The sequence below is a fragment of the Parasteatoda tepidariorum genome, chromosome 9, assembly GCF_043381705.1.
Source record: "Parasteatoda tepidariorum isolate YZ-2023 chromosome 9, CAS_Ptep_4.0, whole genome shotgun sequence".
NCBI classification, from domain to species: domain Eukaryota; kingdom Metazoa; phylum Arthropoda; class Arachnida; order Araneae; family Theridiidae; genus Parasteatoda; species Parasteatoda tepidariorum.
In genome coordinates, this window is record NC_092212.1 from 67169326 (window position 1) to 67178603 (window position 9278).

The 9278-nt window shown below is 31.5% G+C and overlaps 1 non-coding gene across 1 annotated transcript; it reads right to left on the reverse strand.

Moving 5' to 3' along the window:
* Positions 1 to 3861: 3861 nt before the first annotated feature.
* On the reverse strand, positions 3862 to 3932 carry TRNAG-CCC (transfer RNA glycine (anticodon CCC)). The gene has a single exon. It is a non-coding gene; the product is annotated as a tRNA-Gly (tRNA).
* Positions 3933 to 9278: the final 5346 nt, after the last annotated feature.

The window sequence follows — 9278 nt, forward strand, 5'->3', positions numbered from 1 at the left end:
TTGGCTAAACCCTTAATTAATATTTTTCATGTTTAATTGTCTTAAATATGTTTTAAAATTTTCATGACGCTTTCATTCTGAACTATGCTCAATGTAGTTTTCAGTTCCATATAGTTTCCTAACTTAAAAGTTTTTGAAGTTATACTTCTTCCAACAAGATTGCGTTAAACGTTTAACGCTACATTTTTATTGGCCGGGAAATCACGTGGTAGGATCCAGTTTTCCCTCATTCATTTCCATATTGTTTTGGTTCTCACTAGCACAAAGATAATAAAAGTATTGTTTTTCTATAAATATTTTTTTAGTTTGTTTTGATACACATATAATTTAATAAGGTAGTATTTTTTATTTTCAAATTTAGTGGATAACAATTGTAAAAAATGAGTGAAAACAATGCGACAGATTTAAGGTTATGTCAAGGTACGTCTCTTGTGAATATCAATTGATTGTTAGGTTTTCTCTTTTGAAATTACATTATGACGCATTCTCATTAATACAAATACATTTTCCATGGCGAGACGATGAGGCAACCACAAGTACTTCCACTGGTTCAAGAGAGAAAACTGCAGAATATTACCGTGATTACAGAGCACGGAGGCGAGCGGAGCAGGAAAAAGAGTCGTTGAATAGAACTAGTGATCCTTCTACGACTGCTGATTCTTCTACAATTAACGTCGCAGGTTGCGAAGTTTAACTTCTTCCCGAGGGGAGGGACTCCACGCACTATTTTTTTTAATCTATTTGAAAATCAAGATCGAAACTAGCGTACTTCCTTCTCCTGTGACTCTCCACACGCTAATGGTGAAAGCATGCGAAGTGTTGTCAATGGTAGAGAGTTACGCTCTGCACCACCTGAAGCCCATTTCGATCGGCAATATAGAGTTATAGACAATTAAAAACTAAAGCTTTCAGAATTTTCGATAGTTTTTCCATCAAAGCTCAAAAACTTTATTTTTCTGCATTTTCAATAATATTTTCGAATAAAATAAATTTTACCGAGACGGTTTCTGGCTATAACAGTTGTGTAAAGTTTGAAATTTTTAACATGAATCATAAGGGGACTGTAAGGGTATACTTTTGTTTTAAAAACAGAGAGAAAAGACATCATAATTCTTTCTTTAAAAGGATAATACTAAAATAGATTTATTTAAATATTTAGAATTATAAACATTTCTCAGACACTGAGGGCGTTAGAGCAATATACGGAAGCAATTTCTTTTTTTACAAACACGTTTACGGAAATGTATATACTACATTCAAAATCATCTTGAGAGGTCTTTAAAGCCATATTAAAAAGATCACACGTGAACGTAATTGCTGTGAGCTATCGGGACTCCATTGTGCATCACTTATTTAATTTTACAACGACTTCTTACTTTCAAGTGACTGATCTAACTTTAGTGAGACAAGTAGCAAAAAATACTGCAAATTTAGAAAGACAAGTCATAAAATGGTTCTCGTGGGACTTTCAAGGGATCAAAGACCCAACTTAGTAGCAACAATTCTCAGATGACTAAGTAGGTCAGTAAAGTATAGTTGTGTGTGGTTGTGACCAAAAAAAAAAGTCACAATCGACAACAGGCTGCGGGAAGCTTTTATGCGATATTCCAAAATAAAGTAGCATCAAAGTAACATTATGACGTCATTGGGACAGTTTAAAGCTGTCACACCTGTGACTGTGAATCATTTTCGACAATAACGTTACTATGACTATCTGGGCACAAACTTCGAGGAATCTTAATTGACTTTCCAAGACTTACCCAGGAATCTGGGATTCCTTGCTTCTCCAAAACGGTACCACGAACATCAAAGAATCTTGGCTAACAAAATCAATATCCCAGGAAAGTCTTAAATGAGGAGCCGACATTTTTAAGGGCATTTGTTAATCTGAGAAAATGGTCACATCAATACGGGTATGCTTAATGAAACATAATTGTTTCTGTTTTAACATAACTAATATCCACATTAGGTTTTAGCGTGCTTGCACGATTTTTATTTGAAATTAGGTAGTGGATAAGGATAAGAATTATTGCATTTTTATGAATCTATTTAATAACATACTTCGGGTACCACTTTTTTTCTTTCTTACTCTGATTTGTTAGCTAATAGGAAAGTGTTCCCTACTAGTTAACTTTTATATTCTTATGTGGAGACATAACTTTTAATCTATAACGAGTAAAGGAACAGTAAGTAATTAGAGCAAAATTAAGGAGTGAAAAGGAAAAATTCTTGTGAATAATGAATTCTAATTTGTGCAAGTTAAAATGTTCCAAAAATTTTAACGACTACCAAAAACAGACAATTGTCAGTAGCGAATAAAAAGAAAATTAAAAAAAATATCAAATAAAAATTGTATAAATTTTTATGAGAACTAAAAAGGGAAAATTATTCTCTTTTTGTTAAGCGAAAAAAAAAAAAACTTATTACTTAACTTCGATCACCGTCGAAACTCTCCCCCCGTGACTTTTAAAACTGAATAATATATTTTCTTTCAAATCCGTAATACAAACTTTGTTTTTAATTTTATTTCTTTTGTTTCGCTTTCTCTTAATTTTATTCACTTTTAATAATTTTACGATTAAGCAAGAATACATTATTACTTAAACTTTATTGCTATTTTTTTTAAAAATATTTTGTTAATTGAAATATTATAATTAAATCGTTGAGAATTGACATAAATGTCATCATATGTAATAAGTCGGAAAACGGATTGCAAATGTACGTATTTTTCAAAAAAAAAAAAAAAAAAAAAAAANAAAAAAAAAAAAAAAAAATCCAGCAATTAAAATAATTTATGTTTTTAATAAGCCTACATTGTTATACATATTTTTTTTTATTTTTTACAATATAAATAATTGGATAGGACAAAGGAAATAATATAAATAGATTAATGTTTATTTTTAAAATAAAAAAGCTGTAGGAAAACTGAAGATATTTTGAGTATTCACTTTTTAATATATTATTAATTGTCATTCAATAAAAAGGTTTAATCTTCACCATTTTATAAAACCAATTTGTAGAAAGATTGTGAATATCTCAAATCTCAGTGCTAGATCATTATTGTTTCCTATTATTATCATTAGATGGCACTATATCACTAGAAGTAAATATTGCTAGATAACTTGAACATAAGTTTCTTATTTTTCGTCGATTAGTGCTGACATCTGTCAGCTATAAAATAAAGTTTTCTAACTTTCATTTCGTTTTTCTTTTTCAAAATTTTGTTTCAATTTATCATAATTTGCAGTAATTACGAAACAAATTACATATACAAATAGTAATTTCCGAAATATCAACTCTCATAAAGGTGATACGTTTTGAAAAATATAATATTAGCAAAATACAAGTTATTTCCTTTTTTGAATTAATATTACTGTTGATTATACTTGCATAAATTTATTTTGTTTTATTTTAATTTATTTTATTTTAATTTATTTTTGTCTTATTTTTATATTAGTGAGCCTATATATTGGAACAAAACATTTTTATTTTCATTCTGCAATTGAAATAATTTAGAATTTTTATAAAATTAAAATTGAACCTTATAATTTTTATCTTCATTTCATGTATGAAAATTATGTTATAAAAATTATTATGATAAAAATTACTGTTATGGTAATTTAAAGTTCTGGATAAATTTCACTAATAATTTACTATTTTTCGTTCAAATCTGTTTAACTTAAGAGTGCATGTACTCCGAAACAAATTAACAAATTTCTTGATTAGTATGCAATTTTCGAGTCAATCAAATTTATCATCTTTCGATTCAATCAAGGTCAAATTTATCATAACAGGAAGTAGAACTCTGCATTCTAAATAAAAATTAATTATCAGAAAGTAAAATTAATTTAATTGCAACTATGCGCCGCCCGGGAATCGAACCCGAGTCGCAAGAATGGGAATCTTGCATGATACCACTACACCAGCGGCGCTAACGGGCTAAAGAAGTAAATATAAGTTTTAAACATAAAGCACTACTAGATACTTCATATCATGATTGAAAAAAATTTAATGCATTGTTTTTTAATCTTATTGTACACATTTTTATTTTATCATGCCACGAATAGAAAAATTTATACAAAATTAACGTTTATACATTAAAATGTTTTATATTGCAACTTATTTTTTAAATTTTCCATAATTTGTTGTACTTCAAAGATGAAAAAAATAATCATTCAGATTTGATTCCGTTGTGATTTTTTTAAGTATAGGATATAGTTTCCCCTGCACGAGGAGTATTTTTTTTTTTCTGAAGAAAAACATTGTTTCGGGGATAAAAACCAAATTAGTCAAATTTTCGTGGATTACTCAAGCGAATATATCGACAATGTCAACCTTCATCTATCAATACCTCACGATTGAATCACAATTCGTATTTAAAATCAATATCTGTATCTCAGTCCTATTACGGGCTTTTACACTTTCATTTGAGTGAGAGGCGTGATTAATAATTGCCAAAGCAAAATTGAAATTGAGGAGTTGGGGATCCCTATGTCCTGAGGACTTGTTTCCCCCGCGGCTTTCACAGGTTGCTCCCCGGTAACTGTCCTGACTAAATAGAATTAAACAAACAATGAGAAGAAAAAAAAATGTAGGATAATAATTAATAATGATGAGAGAAAAAATATACACATTATTTACATAAATCTTTTAGTAAGTACCCCGTCCGAAAGGAAATATGCTGTCGCTGGACTGTGTTTTGTATTGTCTTCAATCAGTTCAATAAACCAGGGGGCACCTGTTATTTTCCTTAAAATTTCATATTAAATCAAGTTAGCGTGTTATATATACTACATATTTAGTATTTAATTATCTTAGTGGTAGTTAAACCACATTACTTCGCATCAGAATTTTATTTGTGATAGAATTCGATGAACGACTACATACCACTAGTTGTTTATTGCTGTTAATTTATTTATTATTTTAGCTTATTATTATTATTCTTTATTTGGCCGAGAGAATTGTATTTATTTCATCGGTTTTTTGAGAGCTATTTTGTGAGTAAATCAACTGATCAGTGTAGTTTCCATTCATCAATGATAACGAGCTCTCATACCCTCCAACTGCTACGGAATTTCCGTAGTTTCAGAAATCTTCTTTTCAGACGGTAGCAAAATTAATGTCTTAATATTTAAAAAAAAATTAATTTTAGCGTAACATGTCCACTATTACTTAAAAAAGTGCAGGCCATATGGCTAGATTCTTAAGTTCTGATAAAAGTTTTATGAGAGATCCATTAGCTTTAAAAATTTCTACTTTGGTTCGCTACCACTAGAAAGAATTATTTTCAAAATCTTCATAAGTTGGAGGGTATGTACATATCAACGTCTGGGTGTCACCAATGTGGGAATAATATGCTTTCTACAATGTCAACATTCTTCTATCATAAGTTACCTCTAGATATATTTAAGTTAATATGTTTTTTAGACTAGTAAAATCGGTATTTAATAAACTTAGTGGTAGTTATGACGCAAACTTAATTAAAAAAACTCCAAGTGGTACGAAAACTATATAAATTGTCAAAATTTTAGTAAATCGTTTGAAAACTGTTGTTAAAGATAATTATTTCATGCAAAAAATATTTTTAAATAATTATTCATTACTTTTTATAATTTAATTTAATAATAGTAAAAAAATTTAAATGGTAAGGTTTATATCATTTTTAAAAATGTAATTTTATACAGAGAAACGCAAAATTTGCACGAAATCGGTCGAATAGTTCCTGAGAAAAAGAATTTTGAAAAAATGGCAAATTAATAATTCAAATTCATATTAATTATGTAATGATATTCACAAATTAAAATTCGTAATAATTATATAAGATATTCATAAACTAAAATTCATTATAATTATTCAATGATATTCATAAATTAAAATTCATAATAATTATATAATGATGATCAAAAATTAAAATTCGATTTCTCAGGAAACAAATTAAGCTCGTTTTATACTTTACTGTGTGAAATTAAATTCTGTATAATGATTTAAAAAATGTTATACCTAACAAATTTTACACCTTACTTTTTTTTGCCCATTATTAAAAAGTAATAATAATTATACGAAATATTTTTTTTGCATGAAATTATCATTGGATAAACGCGAATTTTGTAACTGAGAGCAAATAATTTTGGATTTATTTGAGGAGAGTTCGTCAGATAAAGTGAAAGACGCAAATAGTAAAATTAACATTCAGTAAAAATATTAGGTCCGAATTTTCGACAGCTCTCCTGACCATACTACAGTCAAGTCCCATTTTAGCGAAATCCGAAATAGCGAAAATTTCAATGTAACAAATATTTTCCGAACCTCCATAGAAACAATGGATTAAAAATACCGATATTACGGAATTGGTAATCCGATTTAACGAAGCTGAAAATAAGCAACAATACTCATTTTCTCGCATCATCAAAACACTTTTCCATTCTTCAAAAGTACGCAATGATCTCAACTCAAATATTTTTGTATCTTCAAAATAAAAAGTTTGTCAAAAAAGACGAATCACTCGGATGGGAACGCCCCTAAGAAAAGACTAAACCCCGACCCATTCATGTTTGATTTGTTGTTGTAGTTTTAGTTCATTTAAGTCGCACTAGAGCTGTACAACGGGCTATTGGCGACTGTCTGGGAAACATTCCTGAGGATGATCCGAAGACATGCCATCGCAATTTTGATCCTGTGGAGAGGGGATGGCATCCCCGATTTGGTAGCCCGACGACCTGCACGCGAAGTCTAGCACGTTACGGTAGAACAGTTTAACGAGGACCAATACCGCACCTCGATCTCTACGCAGACTAATCCAAGTGGTCACCCACCCGCTCACTGACAGCAGCCAGTGATGCTTGATTTCGGTGATCTGCTTGGAAACCGTTTCTTAAGGGCCAGTCCACTGCGGGACCCATTCATGTTTGAAGAAGTAAAAATCTATATGGCTTTCCAAAAGAGTAGTTCAGTGGTTTGGGAATGTGTATAATTTGGAGGAGTTAGTAATTTCTACTGGTTCTAAATCATTCGTATAGAAAAAAAAATTACGGATTACGTAATTTCTGATAAGTAAGTGATAATAAATCAATTGTTCCTTTTAACTTAATTGTTTTTGTAAGCTTTTAAAATATGGATTTAATATTTTCTTCATGTAGAGTACAAATAGATCAAAACTGTAATCAAATGCAATAGTTATTATTTTTTTATGTGGAAAATTCCAATGTAACAAAATAATTTTGGTTAATGGTTAAAATTCGTAAAATCGGTAAAACGAATTTTCCTTGTTGCGTTGCAATTGCTTCGGTATCTAGGAATTCGCTATAACGGAATTACACTAATTTATTTTAATTTTATATCCGCTGTTGAACAGTAGACCCAATGTTGAGTTTACGACTACCAATGCTCAATTCCGTAGCCTTGTAATTTTTAACCCGATCCAAAAGTCAAGGAATATTTCCGATCATAGGGAGAAATTTGCCTAACAGGAGGCCTTTTTGATTGAATTAACCCTCATTTGCGTTGCATGGATAAGAAAATCACGAAAACCTCCCCCGGTTAGGCTGCCGGTAAGGAGACTATAACCCATGATCCGTCTACCACTGAGGATATTTTACATCTGCACTGTGGTCGGTGCAAGCCGGGTGCGGAATTAGAGTCGGAAGGCTCTATGAAATAAGATTGATAGAATTATTTTATTTTATAACCGTCGTTGAACAGCTGACCCATTTTTATGAGTTTACGACCACTAATGTTCAACTCCGTAGCAATTTTGAATCCAATCCAGAAGACAAGGAAACTCCTGGATCGAATATTGAGAAAAATAAGGACTTTTTGATGGAGCTGACCCGCATTTGCGTTACACATAGAGGAAGACCACGAGAACCACCCACGGTTAGCCTGACGGCAAGGGGACTCTAACCCATGATCCGTCTACAACTGAGGGTATTTCACGTCAGCACTGTGGTCGGTGCAAGCCGGATGCGGAATTCGTATCGACTGAATCCGGTTCGCCTCATTGGAAGGCGAGCGCTCTATCCCCTGAGCAATCACGGCTCTGATAGAATTATTTATCGTTACACAAATATAATTCTATTAAACAGATGAAGAAGACAAATATACCTATTTTATTAGCGGGCTAGGTAAATATAACATATATTTTTCCTAAAATATCAATAACCACGATAAGTATGAGTCCGGACATTTCAGTAGCAGAAGTATTAAAATGTTTAAAATTTCCATCGTGTGAAAAATATTTTAAAATATACAGGAGATGCTACGACCCCTGCTTACGGACATTAAAAAGTGAGGTCGTGACGACATGAAATTAGTGTAAATATTTACTTATAATTCATAAATACTGGGTTTCAGTACTGATGTAAAATATCCTCAGTGGTAGACGGATCATGGGTTAGAGTCTCCTCACCGGCAGCCTAACCGGGGGAGGATTTCGTGATTTTCTTATCCATGTAACGCAAATGAGGGTTAATTCAATCAAAAAGGCCTCCTGTTAGGCAAATTTCTCTCAATACTTGAATCAGGTGTTCCCTTACCTCATTTTTTATAGGGCGTCGTGGCTACGAATTTCCATGAAATTCTAAAACATTGAAACTTTCAGAAGTTTTTTAAATTCTTTTTAGAGCATTCGCCTTCCAATGAGGCGAATCGGGTTCGAATCCCAGCGATATCTGGTCGATACGAATTCTTCACCCTGTTCGCACCGACCACAGTGCTAATATAAAATATTCTCAGTGGTAGACGGATCAAGGTGGAAGTTTCTTTGTTTTCCCCTCCATGTAAAGCAATTACGTGTCAGTTCCATCAAAAAATCCACCACGAAGGCAAATTTCTCTCAATGCTTGATCCAGGAGTTTCCTAGTCTTTTGGATCAGGTTCAAAATTACAAGGCAACGGAGTTGAACATTAGTAGTCGTAAACCCAAAAGATTAGGTCGTCTGTTCAACGACGGTAATAAAATAAAAATAAAACTAACATTGATTGAATATGTGATTGATTAAAGAAAAAGTAAAGTATGTGTGTCAAATTAGCTAGGCCCGCATTTAAACTGCCACTTTTTTTTAAAAAAAATCCTGATTTTGCACGAATGCTTCAATGAATCAAGTGTCCTGTAGGGGTTAATAATAATAACCGCATATATTAAAGCTTGACAAATAGTAGGGGAGAGTGGGGTCAATTGTGACATTTTTTACTTAACTATTTTTAACTAACAAAATATCCAATATATTATTAGTATTAATTGACAGACGAGTAAAGTAGACTATCCTCTACTAGAAAAAAAA